Source organism: Marmota marmota, unplaced genomic scaffold (genome assembly GCF_001458135.2).
Source record: "Marmota marmota marmota unplaced genomic scaffold, marMar, whole genome shotgun sequence".
Taxonomy (NCBI): Eukaryota; Metazoa; Chordata; class Mammalia; order Rodentia; family Sciuridae; genus Marmota; species Marmota marmota.
Window position 1 is genome coordinate 18589981 of NW_025999869.1, and position 5376 is coordinate 18595356.

The 5376-nt window shown below is 45.3% G+C and overlaps 1 pseudogene; it reads left to right on the forward strand.

The window, feature by feature from the left end:
* The first annotated feature begins 778 nt into the window (after nucleotides 1-778).
* Nucleotides 779-1773, forward strand: LOC107147985 (annotated as a pseudogene).
* The last annotated feature ends 3603 nt before the right edge of the window (nucleotides 1774-5376 follow it).

The window sequence follows — 5376 nt, forward strand, 5'->3', positions numbered from 1 at the left end:
CTGGGTTGGATCCTTAGCACCTCATAAAAATAAACAAATAAAATAAGGGCATGCTGTCCACCTACAACTACAAAAAATTAAAAACAAATATATATATGTAAATATACATATGTGTATATATACATACATACATACATACATATTGGTCATCTCTGGAGGATGCTGCGTTGGAATGATTGCAAGGACCTGATTCTTCATTCTTCCCTGAATCCACAGGGGATTGGGCAGCTCTTTCCGTCAGGGGAACCACGCCGCCCACTCTAGGGTTGGCCATGTGACTGGCTTTAGCCAATGGGTGCTGGTGAATGTGACCTAACAGTGTTGAAATGTGCTTATGGGGTTGGACTTGCTCTTGGGTTCCTGCCCCCACCAAGAGAACATATCCCACTGTGGCCCATCAGCCCCAGAAGAATAACAGTCACATTGAACAGACCTGACCCCAGGGGCAGCTTGGGGCCAAGCTCCACGGCTTCAGCCATACCTCTCAGACGTGTGGGAGAAAATCAAATGCAAACTGTCATATACTGCTGAGTTTGGGGATGGGTTGTTGCTCAGCATTATTGTGAATGAGTAGTTGACTGATATACTATGGTAATGGTGTTATAGTTTGCATTTAAAAATAAAAAAGCCCTTATAGAAGTCTAATACTCCCATGCCTTAGGCATGTCATAAATTTTGTGTTCTTTTTCTTGTTCAGAAAAAAAAAAAAAATGGGAGGAGCACACAGCATAGCTGTCCTGAGCCCTGCTGCCTTTGCCGTCTCCCGGTGTTCCTGGAAATGTCAGGCGCAAATGACAGGGTCACTGAGAAGAACTTCCTTAAGGAGCAATTCGATGAGGAAAATGTGATTTTAATACTAGTCCCAGTTACAGAGGAACAAGACTATCCAATAGAAACAAGTGTTTCTTCAACTGCAGAAATCAAACAGGAAGTCTGCTTTCCTGAAACAAAACCTAATTGTAAAATATGACCCCTTCCCTTGCCGACCATTTTGCCTCCAATTAATAAGGTTTCTCGGGATACTTTGCGAAACTGGTGCCAACAATTTGAGTACTGATGGCCAGAAAATAGAGGTTTATTTGAGGCTACAGAAGCATGCATATCCTGAACAAAAATATGATATTCCTGAAACATCTCAGGAGGCCAGATTGAAGCCAGTTTCCAGGAAATGAAAGGCAGTGGCCAATGCAGCAGGGCTTCAGGAAAGTCATAATAAGGTTAAAAGAGAGGAAGAGACTAACATGGTTGAAGTGGTAAATTCAGCTCAGGAGTCCATATTGGCATCTTGGGCAAGGATCGCTGCCAGAGCCACTCAGCGCAAGGCTGTGAATTCGTGTCCCATCCCTACTTCTGTGGAGGCCTTTTTGCTGCAAACCTCTGGTGTCAGGTGGTGTGTGGTCCATGGCCAATTTCTTTCTGCAGAAACAGCAGGATGGGTTCACCTGCAGTTCCATGCAGGTCAGACTTGGGTCCCTGACACTCCCAAGAGGATGATTTCCCTCTTCCTGTTACCTGCCTGTATTTTTCCACCCTCGGGACTAGAAGATAATATGTTATGCCCTGAATGTGTAAAAAGGAATAAGAAGATGATGAAAGGATTAATTATAACAAGAGAGAAAAGGCAATGCACTGTAGGAGACCAAAAGGTGCCGCCTTAAGCAATGTTGAAGTACTATTTTGATCTGAAGGCAATTGAGAAGAAACAGACAAAAAGTTTTCTGCTTTCCAACTATTGGCCTCAAAACAGGACATAAATTTGCAAATATTCCTCTTCCCTCCCAGGACAAGTGGTGGAGAGCCCATAGGTAAATCATCACATAGCCTGATGAATGCTGGGTTGGTTTCTGACCATCTTTCATTTTCTTTTTTTTTTTTTTTAATTTTTGATATTTATTTTTTAGTGGACACAACATCTTTGTTTGCATGTGGTACTGAGAACCGAACCCGGGCCGCACGCATGCCAGGCAAGCGCGCTACCGCTTGAGCCACAACCCCACCCCCCATCTTTCATTTTCAGTGTCTCCTGATCATTTGTGTCAGACTCAAGTATTAACTATATATATATATATATTTTTAAGCAGAGCTGCTAGGTTTATGGGGAAACTGAGCAAAAGAGTTCTCTTATGCTTCTCTTTAATATTAATTTTTTTGTGTGTATACTAAGATTGAACTCAGGGACACTCTACCACTGGGCTATAACCCTAACTCCCTGCCTCTTTTTTTTGTTTATTTTTTGGTGCTGGGAATTTAACCACTGAATCACATCCCCAGCCCTTTTAATTTGAGACAAGTTCTTCCAAGGTTGCTTAGGGTCTCACTAAATTGCTGAGACTGCCCTTGATCTTGCAATCCTGTCTCAGCCTCCTCTAAGTAGCTGAGATATAGGTGTGCATTATCTCACCTGGCTTTAATATTAACATGTCCTATTAGTGTTGTACATTCCTTAATTGATGAGTCAATATTGGTATATTATTAATTTTGGTGGTGGGTGGGGTACCAGGGATTGAACTCAGGAGCACTCAACCACAAAGCCACATCCCCAGCCCTATTTTTGTATTTTACTTAGAGACATGGTCTCATGAGTTGCTTAGCACCTTGTTAAATTGCTGAGGCTGAGTTTGAACTTGAGATCCTCCTGCCTGTATCTCCAGAGCCACTGTGATTACAGGCATGTGCCACCAAGCCCAGCCTATTATTAATTATTAACTACCTATTATTACTAGTTATAATGAATTATTATCTTTATGTGCACTGAGGATCGAACCCAGGGCCTCACACATGTAGTCAAGCACTCTACCACTGAGCTACAACCCCAGTTGTATATTTGGTTTCATGCTTTTTGTTGAACGTCTTATGATTTTGATCTGTGTGTGTGTGTGTGTGTGTGTTTGTGTTTTACTAGGGATTGAACCCAGGAAAACACTACTACTAATCTATATTCACAGCCCTTTTTATTTTTTATTTTGATATAGGGTCTCAGTAAATTACTGAGGCTGGTTGGGTGTGGAGATACACATTTGTAATCCCCCAGAGACTTGGGAGGCTAGGTCAAGAGGATTGCAAGTTTGAGATCAGTCTCAATAGCTTAGCAAGACCCTGTCTAAAAATAAAAAGACGGGGTGTGGCACAGTGGTAAAGCATCCCTGGTACCCCCCTCCCCCCCAAAAAAAAAGTTGCCAAAGCCAGCTTTGGATTTGCAATCCTCCTGCCTCAGTCTCCCAAGTAGTTGGGATTATGGCCCCCACCACACTTGGCCACTGACTAAGGTTTGACGTGTATCCAACATTCTGCATGATAATTCATAATTATCTAGGCCCTAATGCTCCATTCCTCAGTTCTACCTGTTTTTTCCTCCCGTCAAGCCTCTGTAAATCAGATGTTTTTACTGACATTGTAACTTTGCCCTTTTTAGGATGCTTTATATTTAGAATCATACACGTGTATTTTAAAATAGTCTGAAATATGTATTTAAGGTCTCTTCATGTCTTCATGGATTATTTTTATAGTGCTGAGTATATCAATTCTCAAGATATACCACAGTTCATGTATTCATTCAGCTACTGAAAGACACCTTGGTTGTTTCCAAGTTTTGGCAGTTATGAATAAAGCTGCTATAAACATAAAAAAAAAATGCCACATTTGGAGATGTGTACTAAAATATCTATGAAATTAAAAAGAATTACTTATTTTAAGAGACAAACAGTACCCCATTGGCCCTACATCCATCCGTGTGGCTATTCAGAGTGTCCTGGAGTTCCAGTGTCCTGAGGCACTTTTCTATCCCCGGGTAGTGATCCTGATGCTAGGGGTCTGGAGTCCTGGAGGGCTGGGGCTGGGGATGCTGAGTAGGGCACTGTCCAGGGTCTTCATTTGGGGGATCTGTGGGTCACAGAGCAAAGGGCTTCACCAAAGCTCTCCTGAGCCGAGGCTCCTCCCAGGACTCCTGACACCTCTGCTGTCCGTGGCTCTGTGCAGGAAGCACAGGAGCCATTGCTGTCTCTGGGCATCTCCTCCCCTCCCCACCCTCCACCCCTGACTCAGCCTGGGAAAGTCCAGAATGGCCGGGGAGCTCCAGGGAATGCCATTCAGTCTTCCCCTTCTGGCTGTGCAAACGCCCATCACAGCGCCCATCCAGATCCCCGAGGGCCTGGTGGAGACACGGGGCCCTCACAGACCCAGACGAAGGGGTGCAAGGGAAAGCAGGCTCTTCATCAGGGACCCAGCTGTGTGCTTTCCCCCCCCTCTGTTCCTCAGAACCCCCCACTGAACCCGCACCAGCACAGCCACTGCGGCCCCTCCCACACCTCCTGGGTCTTGCTTCACATATCTGTCTCCATCTGCTGGACTGTCATTCTGATTCCACGGGACTTCTCCAGCTTTGGGGTCAGAAGAGGTCTTCCAAAGTCTCCTGGGTGTCAGAGACCATTGCTGCAACCCACTTACCCCAGCGAGAGAAGGGGCTTTCTAGGTTCCCCTGACCCCAGCTGCAGTAGCCTGCTCCTGCTCCCCGTCTGGGGGGACCAGCTGTCTCCCCATGGGGCCAGGACAGCTTGGCCAGAGCAAGGGCTGCTCTTTCTGTGCTTGTGCAGTTTGGGGTCCCTGAGTGCCATCCTCTAACTTCTGTGTGGCCCGTTCGCTCATGTCCGGGTGTTTGCTCAAAAATTGCCTTGTTATGGACCTCGAAAACAGTGATAGCAGCCAGTCACCAAAGACCCTATGCCACACAATTCTACTTATAAGAACTGTCCAAAATAGGCAGATGCATGGGGACAGAAAGTTAGGGGTTGGGGATGATGGAAAGCAGGGAGTCACTGCTGGTGGGTCCAGGGTTTCTTTGGGGGATGATGAAAATGTTCTGGAATTAGTCTGTGGTGATGGTTACACAACTCTGTGAACAGACTAAAAGCCACCAAACTGTAGTCTTTTAAAGGGTGAAAAGTATGTGAGTGACATCACAATAAAGAGGTTTTTAAAAAGTGGAAATAGAGAGTGGCCTTATCAACGAAGCGTTCCCTGGCTGCTTTATTTGAGACCGAGCTCCCTCTCTGCTGCCCACCCTGCCCTCATTCAGCTTCCTTGTTCTTGGTTCCGTGTATCAGCACCTGTCATGTTGCTCTGTTTTTGTTTCCTGTCTCTGTCCTCTGCTGAAATACAGTCAGGGATGCCACTGTGCTGATTGTTGTACTCTCAGGACTTAGAACAACACCAGACATGTAGTAGGTTCTCAATAAACAGTTTCTGAATCGATTGTCCATTCCAATCCTGTATCAAGGTTCCCCAGCGGGCATCTCACCTGAGGGGTCTCAGAGAACGGACCTCTTTTAAGCATCTTTGAACCAACATTTTATGGGGAGTCTGCCTTTGGGCTCTAGCTCC